The sequence below is a fragment of the Panicum virgatum genome, chromosome 3K (assembly GCF_016808335.1).
Source record: "Panicum virgatum strain AP13 chromosome 3K, P.virgatum_v5, whole genome shotgun sequence".
NCBI classification, from domain to species: domain Eukaryota; kingdom Viridiplantae; phylum Streptophyta; class Magnoliopsida; order Poales; family Poaceae; genus Panicum; species Panicum virgatum.
This window is the reverse complement of record NC_053138.1, coordinates 53,129,441-53,141,710: the sequence shown is the minus strand read 5'-3', so window position 1 is coordinate 53,141,710 and position 12,270 is coordinate 53,129,441.

Here is a 12,270-nt window from a genome sequence, read left to right as displayed (position 1 = left end):
TGACCGCAAGAAGCAGGAGCACTTCATGGAGGGCCTTGAGGACTACCTCCAGTACGCGCTGCTCAACCTCCGCTTCGACGACTTCAACCATCTGGTTGACAGCGCGCTCAACACTGAGCGCAAGCACCTGGAGATGGAGGACAAGAAGAGGAAGATTGTCCCCGTTGCTTCCGGCAGCAACACTCGTCCTCGCCTCCAGCCGCCCCAGCAGTACCAGCAGCCTCAGTACCGGCCTCCTCAGCAGTACCAGCAGAGGCCCCTGCCGCAGTACCCGCCTCGACAGCAGCAGCAGGCAGGTCAGGGCCCGAGGTTACCGGCACCTCCGGCTCGTGCTCCACCAGCTCCGCCAGCACCGCAGGTTCCACGTCCGGCAGCTCCTACCGGACAGTAGGCTTCGACACTTGCACGCGTATGCTATCACTGCGGCCAGCCGGGGCACTACGCCAACACTTGCCCCCGGAAGGCGCAGGCGGGACAGCAGGGGTGCCCAGCTTAGCCTAGGGCGCCAGCACAGGGTCTGGTGAACCACGTGACGGCCGAGTCAGCGGCCGAGGCTCCTAACGTGGTTATTGGTACGTTCATGGTCAACTCTCACCCCGCTACAGTGCTTTTCGATACCGGTGCTACTCATTCTTTCATTTCCAAGTCATTTGCCGAGCAGCATGGTATACCGGTTTCTTGTATGAGGACAGCTATGGTAGTTACCTCACCTGGGGGTCAGATTCGTACATGTTCTATATGCTCCAGAGTTAGTATTGTCATAAAGGGGGTAGAATTCCGCACTGGCTTGATAGTTATTGACTCCTCGGGGATAGATGTGATTTTGGGCATGGAGACCCTTACCAGATGGGGAGTCCGTATTGATTGTGCTCAGCGGACAGTTCACTTGTCAGCATCTGATGGCCAAGAGGTGACAGTCAGTGCTTCAGAGCCTTCTGGATTTCTTCATTAGATGGAGGCTAGACCCACGGACAGTATTCGTGTGGTATCTGAATTCCCGGATGTCTTTCCGGATGATCTGCCAGGTATGCCGCCTGAACGCGCCATTGAGTTTTGTATTGATCTCTTGCCTGGCACAGCTCCTATTGCAAAGCGGCCCTACCGTATGGCACCTATAGAGCATGAAGAAGTCAAGAAGACTATTGATGAGTTGCTAGCCAAGGGCTATATCCGTCGCAGCTTCTCTCCTTGGGCTTTTCCCTTATTGCTGGTAGATAAGAAGGATGGCTCGAAGAGGATGTGTGTGGATTATCGGGAGCTGAATGCAGTCACTATCAAGAACAAGCATCCATTGCCCCGTATTGAGGATCTCTTTGATTTGCTTCGAGGTGCTCGTATATTCTCGAGGATTGATCTTCGTTCGGGTTATTTTCAGCTGAGGATCCGTCCTGGGGATATTCCGAAGATGGCATTCACTTGCAAGTACGGGCTATATGAGTACACGGTCATGTCCTTCGGCTTGATTAATGCCTCGGCTTTCTTCATGCATCTGATGAACATGGTCTTCATGGATTATCTGGATGTCTTTGTGGTGATCTTCATTGATGATATTCTGATCTTCTCCAAGACAGAAGAAGAGCATGAGGAGCATCTGAGACTCGTATTGCAGAGGCTGAGAGAGCATCAGTTGTATGCCAAGTTCAGCAAGTGCGAGTTCTGGATTGACGAGGTTCCATTCCTCGGTCATGTTATCTCTCAGGGAGGTATTGCAGTTGATCCGAGGAAGGTGAAGGATGTGCTAGAGTGGGAGACACCGCAGACAGTAAAGGAAGTCAGATCATTCTTGGGCTTAGCTGGATATTATCGGAGGTTCATTGAGAATTTCTCCAAGATAGCGAAGCCTTTGACTTCTTTGCTGGAGAAAAATGTGGCTTTCGTGTGGACTGATGAGCGTCAGAGGGCCTTTGATGAGCTGAAGAAAAGGTTTACTACGGCGCCAGTCCTGACTCTGCCCGACCAGACAAAGAGGTTCACGGTGTATTGTGATGCTTCGAAGGATGGTCTTGGGTGTATTCTGATGCAGGAGGGCAGAGTGATTGCTTATGCTTCACGGCAGTTACGTCGGCATGAGCTGAACTATCCTACTCATGATCTTGAGTTAGCCGCAGTTGTGCATGCTCGGAAGATTTGGAGGCATTACTTGTATGGACAGCGGTGTGATATCTACACTGATCACAAGAGCCTCAAGTACATTTTCACGCGGAATGAGCTTAACATGCGGCAGAGAAGATGGCTAGAGTTGGTCAAGGATTATGACCTGGAGATTCACTATCATCCGGGTAAGGCCAATGTTGTAGCAGATGCTCTGAGCAAAAGAAGTTATGTCAACATGGCCGTAGCTTTCCAGATGCCTCCAGAGTTATGCGAGGAGTTTGAGCAGTTGAGTCTGGGCTTCTTGCATCATACCTCCAGTGCAGCATTTGAGGCAGTACCGACTCTAGAGTCAGAGATCAGGCAGCATCAGAAGGAAGATGAGAAGCTGCAGGAGATTCGTGAGTTGCTCAAGAAGGGCAAGGCTCCTCATTTCAGAGAGGATGATCAGGGTACTTTGTGGTACAAGAACCGGATCTGTGTGCCAGATGTGAAGGATCTCCGGAAGTTGATTCTGAGTGAGGCCCATGATACAGCTTACTCTATTCATCTGGGCTGCACGAAGATGTATTATGATCTGAAGGAACGTTTCTGGTGGTATGGGATGAAGCGTTCAGTGGCAGAGTACGTGGCTATTTGTGACACCTGTCAGCGTGTCAAGGCTGAACATCAGAGGCCAGCAGGTCTGTTACAGCCTTTGAAGATTCCAGAGTGGAAATGGGAGGAAATCACTATGGACTTCATTGTTGGATTGCCTCGTACTCAGAAAGGGTACAACTCCATTTGGGTAGTAGTGGATCGTCTGACGAAGGTTGCTCACTTCATTCCAGTGAACACTACTTACTCCGGTGCTAGACTTGCAGAGTTGTACATCTCTCGGATTGTCTGCTTGCATGGTGTGCCCAAGAAGATCATATCTGACAGAGGGTCTCAGTTCACTTCTCGGTTCTGGGAGCAGCTCCATGACTCGTTGGATATGAAGCTGCGTTTCAGTACGGCTTATCACCCTCAGACAGATGGGCAGACAGAGAGAACCAACCAAGTGTTGGAAGATATGCTGAGAGCTTGCGCTATTCAGTATGGTACCAGTTGGGATAAGTGCCTGTCATATGCCGAGTTTTCATACAACAACAGCTATCAGGCCAGTCTGAAGAAGTCCCCCTTCGAGGCATTGTATGGCAGAAAGTGCAGGATTCCTCTCTATTGGGATCAGATTGGTGAGAAGCAGCTCTTTGGCCCTGAGATCATAGATGATGCAGAGCAGATGGTTCAGGCTGTGCGAGAAAATCTGAGGATTGCACAGAGCAGACTGAAGAGCTATGCTGATGGCAAACGGAGAGATCTGACCTTCAGTGTCGGTGATTATGTGTACCTGAAGGTGTCTCCGATGAGGGGAATCTGCAGATTCAATGTCAAGGGGAAGTTAGCACCTCGGTATGTGGGGCCATTCAAGGTACTAGAGCGGAAAGGCGAAGTTGCTTATCGCCTGGAGTTACCTCTCAGCCTCTCAGGAGTCCATGATGTCTTCCATATATCTCAGCTGAAGAGGTGTTTGCGAGTACCCGAGGAGCAGGCACCACTGGATGGAGTAAATGTGCAGGAAGATCTGACTTATACTGAGCATCCGGTGAAGATTCTGGAGGCATCAGAAAGGGTTACTCGGAACAAGCGCATCAAGATGTGCAGAGTTCAGTGGAGTCACCACAGTGAAGCTGAGGCTACATGGGAGCGAGAAGATGAGTTGAAGAAGACATATCCAGATCTCTTTGCTAGCCAGCCCAGCTAAATCTCGGGGACGAGATTTCTTTAAGGGGGTAGGGTCTGTAACACCCTAATTTAAATTTCAGCTTTTATTAAAAAATTTAATTGGCTTTATTTAAATCTCTAAGGTTTATTGTGTTTAGTATGGCATTTAATTCAATTTTGTTCCTTAAGTAATTAAAATTTTATCATAGGTTTAAATTTTGGTGTTGCATTCATGCTGGTGCATAGTTTTAATTATTTGAGTGTGGTTTGAATTCAAATTTTATTTCAATTCAAATGTGTTTGATTGATTTAGAATTAGAAAGAGAGAAATAGAAAACAAACCCACAAACAAAGTCAACCCAGCACCAGCCCAACCCGACCGGCCCAACCCACCTCCTTTCTTTTCCGCAGCCCATTTGCTTCCACCCGCCCGGCCCACCGTCTCCCGCTCGGCCCGCGACGCACGCCGGCCCAGCGTGCGCCCCCCAGCTCTCCCCACGCCTGACCCCACCAGCCAGCACCCGCACCCCAGCCAGCGCCCGCGCCGCGTCGTCCCTCCCTCCCTCGCTGCGCCCCGGGCCCGCCCGTCAGCTACTTCGTCTCCCCCACGCAACCGCCCGCGATCTCCGGCGAAGTCCATGCCGGCCTTCCAAACCCGGGCTCGCACGCCTAGGTTGGCCGCCGCCCTATAAGTAGGCCCTGGCCTCCCCCGTACCCCGTCATCCACGCCCTAGCCGCCACCCGAACCCTAGCCGCCTCCTCCGCTCCGCCGAGCTGCCGCTCCCCTGCACTGCCGTGGCCGTGCCTCCCCGCTGCACTGCATCCTCTCCAGAGCCGCGCAGGAGCCTCACCTTGGCGCCAGGAACAACTCCCAGGCCTCCGCGCACGGCCCCGGCAACTGCAGTGACCGGAATCACGCCGTACTCCATAGCCGGTGAGTAGAGCCGCCGTCGAAATCTCTCGGTTCCTTTAGTACTCCGGCCGCCCTGAGCCCCGCAACTCCTTCGCAGCCTCACCGCGCGCCGGTCAGTGGATCCCAGAAGCCCGGATCTCCCGTCTGCAGCGACTTCCCCCGAGCGCCGCCACGACTCGCCGCCGGTCCGCGACGCCGACGTCCTGCACGGCCCGTCTACTCTTATCCAAGCCCGGTGAGCACTGGCAGCCTTCCCCCGTATCTTTTGCGCTAGAGAGTGTTAGTCTGTCGCCCCGGAATCCTGCAGAACACCGCTCGCCGGCGAGAACCTCGGTGCAGCTCCGCCGCCGCAGGTAAACCGGCCCGCCTCCGCGTTTCCCCCGCCGCCGGCGCCCGCGAGTCTTCTGAGCCGCCCGATTTGAGTCCTACGCCCCAGATTAGATCGTAGGTTGATTGAATCTGAACCGCCAGATCTGAACCCTACGATCGAGATCCAAACGTAACGGTTCGCCCTGGTTCTTTTGTTAAAGAGCCCCTCGGTTTATTAGAAATCAACCCGCAGTCCATCTCTGGTGAAAAGTATTTCCAAGTATGCCCTTCCTTTTACGCTTTAGCCCCTGACTTTTCCAATTTTCAAACCCGCAGTCCAGCCCTTTAGTTTATATGCGCTAGCCCCTGGGTCTAAGCTTTAATTATGTTTTAGTCCCTGGTTTTTGCAGAAAACCCCCTGGAACTTAGTTTTTCTCGCAGATAGGTCCCTGAACCTTGTTTTTAGCCTAGATTATGCATTTTAGCTCCGTTTTAGGCGTTCTTTATATCCACGCGATCGTTGTAATGCGTAGAACAGTTTAGGCTTAGTTTTTCTTGCTGTTTTTATGTATTGATGTACTGTTTCTTAGTTTTTGTTAGTGTTTGCTTGTATGCTTATTTTTGTGCATTGTTTTGGCCATGTGTTCGTGAGTAGACGTTGATCCATCTGAGGAGCCCCAGTACCAGTACCAGGAGCAGCCGTCTTCTGAGCACTTTGAGCAGCAGCAGTAGCAGTACGAGGAAGGCAAGTGTAACATGAACAACCTATCATCTTTAAATACAATTTGATACTGCATTTTAATATTGTATGCCTATAAGGATTTCCTAGCCACTTTATATCCTTTATATATACCTTTGGGTTGCATTTTGGTTAGTTGTGCTAGGTTACTGTGCTATAACATAGCCTGGTCCTTCTTAAATTAATTTGATTAATGGTTTACTTGAACTTAATTCTGAGAGTGGCCCTCTGTGCTTCGTGCTTGGGTGGCTCACGTCTCGTTAAAATATGGGTTTTGTAGAAACATGGTTTACGGGGCCAGCACGGTGCTTAGTGCTTGGTTGGCCACTCTCCATAAGGACCGGTTCATAGAGTGACAACCTGGGACAACAGCGCTACCACAAGGCTAGAATGGGATAGACTTGGCGTAATAATTAGATCTTTTTGGTTTGGAGTAACTTACCTGCGGGGCAGGGGCGGTAAGCTTCTATGGCCCTCGTGCTGAGTGGTTTCGTCTATGCTTCGTGTCTTGACGCCCACTAGACCTGCTTCATAGTCGCCGATCCACCCTCGCGGTTACTCCCTACCAACGAGATTCTTTGTAAAGGCCTCATAGTGAGTCGCTAGTCATCTCACCTAAGGAAGTGTGATGAACAACTAGCGTAGCTCACGACTTGTGGGTAAAGTTGTGCAACCTCTGCAGAGTGTAAATCTGGTATACTAGCCGTGCTCACGGTTATAAGCAGCCCAGATCCTCCTTTTGATTAGTGGGGTTATCTCCTTCCGACGAGGGAGGTGCCTTTCGGGGTTTACCTTGGTGGTTTTGGTTTGGTTCTCAGTAGTAACATGCTTAATCTTGATTAATTACTATGTAACTGGGTTTATGGTAATTCATCAACTTGTAGTAAATAGCTTTAATAAAATTTTGCTAAGACTTAAAAGCTAATGCAGTCAGTCAGCCAACCTAGAGCCTCATAGTTTGTGTTATACTTGTTGAGTACAAGTTGTGTACTCACCCTTGCCTCTTCTCTACTTTTTCCTCTTGGATACGCTACTGCTGCTCAGTTCCTGCCGACGCGAGGGAGTTCGCTCAGCGCTACCATGACTTCTAGGCGTTCGTCTCCCAGTTGACGTCCCTGTGGCGCCCTGCTCAGCTTCGGAGAGTTTTATTCGTATTTGTACTTCGCTTCCGCTGTATCAGACATTTTGTCGTTAATGTAATAAATAACATTCGTATTTCAATTTATTAAGTCTTATTCGTGATATGTGCTGTGATATACTGTTCATTCTATTGTATATATGTGTGACTTGATCCTGGCACGTATATGATTGCTCGGTTTATGTTCTTTTATAAACCGGGTGTTACAGTGCATGGCCGCCCTAAACAGATTCTTTTCGAGGCTTGGAGAAAGAGGACTTCCCTTTTTCAAACTACTCAAGAAGCAAGATAAGTTTCGATGGTCTCAAGAAGCAGCCGATGCACTCAAAGAACTCAAGCAACACCTCCAGTCGCCTCCAATCCTCACGGCCCCAATGCCCAGAGTGGAGCTACTCCTTTATAATGCGGCTACCACACACTTCGTCAGCATGACAATTGTGGTAGAACGCAAAGAAGAAGGGCACGCCTATGGCGCCCAGCACCCTGTCTACTTCATCAGCGAAGTACTCTATGAATCGAAGGTGCGATATGCTTCGATTCAGAAACTCCTCTACGCAATACTCATCACCTCAAGGAAGCTACGTCATTACTTCGACGAATACAATATCTTAGTAATCACCGACTTCCCACTGGGTGATATCCTCCACAACCGAGATGCAACTGGACGCATTTCCAAGTGGGCAGTGGAACTAGGATCACTCGATCTGCACTTCAAGCAAAGAACAGCAATCAAGTCTCAAGCACTAGTCGATTTTCTGGCTGAATGGAGAGAGAATCAAGTCCCAACTCTAGCTTCTATCCCAGAACATTGGACCATGTACTTCGACGGTTCACTCAAGCTAGGCGGAGGAGGAGCAGGCGTACTCTTCATCTCCCCAAGAGGTGAACAACTCAAGTACATTTTCCAAATCCTCTTCGAAGTTTCCAACAATGAAGCAGAATACGAAGCCCTTTTGCATGGCCTTCGACTGGCTATATCCCTTGGCATCAAGTGACTACTCGTCCATGGAGATTCCCTCCTTGTGGTCCAGCAAGTAAACAAGGAGTGGGATATCAACAAAAAAACCATGGATGCCTACGTCGCGGAAATTAGGAAGCTCGAAAATAAGTTTTCAGGACTGGAGATCGATCACGTCATCTGTGAGAACAACGTTGCAGCCGATGTCCTGTCAAAACTTGGTTCCAACAGAGCAGAAGTCCCTCCAGGGGTCTTCGTCCATGAGCTATATCACCCTTCAATCAACACTTCCACCCCAATGGAAGTCGACTCAGCTCCTCAAGAAACTAGTCAAGAGGTCATGATGATCGAAGTCAACTAGCGTGCTACATTCATCGACTACATCATGAATCAAGTACTTCCTCCGGGAATTAAAAAGGACGACGCAGAAGCAATACGCATCATGCGTCGTAGCAAGAACTACGTCCTCATCGACGATAAGCTCTACAAACGAGGCGCAGGATCCAGTGTCCTCATGAAATGTGTCACAACAGAAGAAGGAAAAGAGATTCTACAAGAAGCTCATGAAGGCACATGTGGAAACCACGCAACTTCACGTACTTTGGTTTGCAAAGTCTTCAGATCTGGATTTTACTGGCCAACAGTGTTATCAGATGCAGAAGCACTCATCAGACGGTGTCAAGGATGCCAGTACTTTGCCAAACAGAATCACTTTCCTGCTCACAACTTGATCACCATACCTCCGTCTTGGTGGTTCGCCTGCTGGAGCCTGGACATGATCGGACCACTACCCACAACACCAGGAGGTTTTACACACATATTGGTGGCAGTCGACAAGTTTTCTAAATGGATTGAAGTCAAGCCAATCATGAAAATTTCGTCAGATCGGGCAGTAGAGTTCATTAGGGAAATACTCCACAGATTTGGATTTCCCAATCCCATTATAACCGATCTAGGATCAAATTTCACTTCACAAAAATTCTGGGATTATTGCGAGGACTCCTCAAATATGTATCAGTCGCGCATCCAAGAGCCAATGGTCAAGTAGAACGCATCAACAGACTGATAATTGATGGACTAAAGAACAGGATCTTCGATTCCACAAGCAAAAAGAGATGCAAATGGCTTGCAGAACTACCAATGATAATCTGGGGGCTGCGCACTAAACCTAGCAAGGCTACTGGACAAACTCCTTTCTTCCTAGTATATGGCTCTGAAGCAATACTGCCAGCCGACATCATGTGGAAGTCACCTCGACTAGAGATGTACGACACAACAGAAGGAGATGACAGCCGTCAAATAGAGCTGGACTCACTCGACGAGATGAGATGCAATGCTTTACTACGATCTACTCGATATCTCCAGAACATGCGATGATATCACGACCACAACATTCAAACAAGGTCTTTCAACATAGGAGATATGGTCCTTCACAGAATCCAAGATGAAACAGGCCTGCACAAACTCAACTCGTGATGGGAAGGACCTTTCATCATCTCCAAGGTCACAGGACTAGGCTCCTATCGACTGATATACTCGGACGGACTCGAAGTCCCTAACTCATGGAACATCGAGCATCTGCCGAAGTTCTATCCATAAGCTGTTAGCAAGCACTTCTCTGGATTTGAAATTTTGATAAAGAGACACAGTTTTGGAATTCAGATCAAGGATGTCCGTCAGCTCCGGCTCTATTGGCTACTTCGACTACCAACCTTTCTTTGTTAAGTCAAAGTCAAAGGCACGGCCTATCGAGTAGTCGGGCTAAGAGACATGCACTCCGCGGCCCTAGACAAATGTTCTCTACCCTCTCCTGGAGTCATCACTCCATCGGCTACTTCAACTACCAACCTTTCTTTGTTAAGTCAAAGTCAAAGGCACGACCTATCGTGTAGTCGGGCTAAGAGAAATGCTCTCCGTGGCCCTAGAGACAAGTTCTCTACCCTCTCCAGGAGTCATCACTCCATCGGCTACTTCGACTACCAACCTTTCTTTGTTAAGTTAAAGTCAAAGGCACGGCCTATCGAGTAGTCGGGCTAAGAGACATGCTCTCCGCGGCCCTAGAGACAAGTTCTCTACCTTCTTCAGGAGTCGTTACTCCATCGGCTACTTCGACTACCAACCTTTCTTTGTTAAGTCAAAGTCAAAGGCACGGCCTATCGAGTAGTCGGGCTAAGAAACATGCTCTCTGTGGCCCTAGAGACAAGTTCACTATCTTCTTCAGGAGTCGTTACTCCATCAGCTATCTCGACTATGAACCTTTCTATGATCAGTCAAAGTCAAAGGCACGGCCTATCGAGTAGTCAGGCTAAGAGACAAGTTATCTAACGTCTACACGAGGGATATACAGAACATCCACTTCACAATTCCTTATTGCTCAGGCAAGGTTTCCCGAAAGAATTAGGATAACTCGTATAGTGACATGTCATATTTACATGGCAATCAGAAGATACAGTACATCCTACTGTTCTATCATCTTTACAATCTAATCAGCCATTGGCTCAGCTTCCTCAATATATTTGACGAACTGGCCATGGTCACATCTGGCACACATGCCATCCCCAAGATGGGAGATCTTCGCTGAAGGCCAATAAGACTTAACAAGTCCTAGAGCCTGTGCTACACAGTTCCTAGAACTCTTGGCCAAGTAGTCAACGATCTTCTAAGGAATCTTTTGCAGCCGCTCAACCAAGCTATTGCTGGAGTCGTCGACTACATCTAACGACTCGACTACTGCTTGAGCAGCCATCTTGAGCTCCTGTAGCTCCTTCTGGTGGTTCTCGGTCCCATCTGTCGATTACAACACAGCAAAACATCAACATCTAGGCGACCAAACAAGAGAAAGCCACAACAAGACAAAAGGGAGATTGATCCTTTGACGATCCACGGTCGTCTCCTTCAGCTTTTGTGACTTCAGATATGTGCGATTGGCCATTTGCTGCATAACAAATCCCAATTAGCCCCAAAATCAAAAGCATGTACAGAAGGAAAAGTACTCGAATACAGTACTTAGCACAGAAAACCTGGTGAATTCACGGACACTAGCCTGGAATTTCTTCAAATTCCCAAGCATCAGCTGCGGATCATCTTCAAGATCTTCACCATGATAATATTCAAATGGTGGAGGGGATGTTGTGATCTCTTCCACAAAGTCACCACTCGACTCTCCCTCTCCTTCAAGATCAGCCAAAGCAACTATTGGTTTTTCTTCGTGAAGCAGTCGAGCAATCGGAAGAATTCTCGAACCATTATAAGGTGGTATGATTGGCTCACTAGTTGGGATCTCTTCCGAGGGTTGCGTTGCCGCTTCACCAGTTGGCTAACGATCCCCGCACATAAGAAAGAATGGCAGTACCAGTAGTAGGACCATCCTCAGCTAATCGCCTTCGCTTAAGCAAGAATCCAGAGCTACAACAGATACAAAGATATCAGGCACCAAGCTCAACCGCATCAGACAAACTGGACCAAATTACTCGATTGGTAACCTGATATGACCGCTAGCCCTCCTCTTGTGCACAGTTGTCCTCAGCTTTTTGGAACAAGTAGTGCCGGCTTCGGGCTGAGGACTCCTATTTCGGTCCAAGGACCCGACATCCCCAGCTTTACCCATCACACCTTCTACAAGGGTAGCATCATCATCATCAGAATCGATATCTGACAATGCGGCTAGATCAGCTGGATCCGGATGAGAATCAATAGCCGGCTGCTGAGAACTCGGCATTTGATGAAGCAGACGAAAAATCTGGGGTAGCGGGGCATCAATCCGAAACACAAGCAATTCATTCAGCAAGACAAACAATATTCAGCCCACAGGCACCAAACAAGGGAAAAACCACCCGAAGATTAAGAAAATTACCGGATTTGGCGGATTCTTATGACGATACAGTTTAGGGATTTCTGGCTCAGCATCCACTCCCTCAAATATGCTATACAGAAGCGCCATAGCTTCATCCGGATGAATTTTCTCTGAAGAAAACCTAGAAGGATCTTCTAAACCAGAGTACTCGAACCTAGCATTGCAACGCTTCTGCAGGGGTTGAATCTGTCTCCCAAGCCAGGAAAAAACAACTGTCGCACCGGTTACTCCCTTATTCTTCAGAACAGCAATCTTCTCAAGCAGTTCCTCTTCTTGAACCGGAATAACCCCATGGTTGAACCATTCTTGACACCGTTTGGGTGGCCTGAGAACTCTGTTAGGAAGCGCCGGCGCATGATTGTCGATGTAAAACCACTCGGCCTTCCAGCCACCAATCAGACAGAGAGGAGTATATGTACCTCCCCACCATTTCAGGTCGAAGCTCAAGATTGGCACCCCCAACGGTGGCAACATTTCTAAAGTTCGGGTACAGATTCAGAAAGAATAGACTCTTAAAGATATC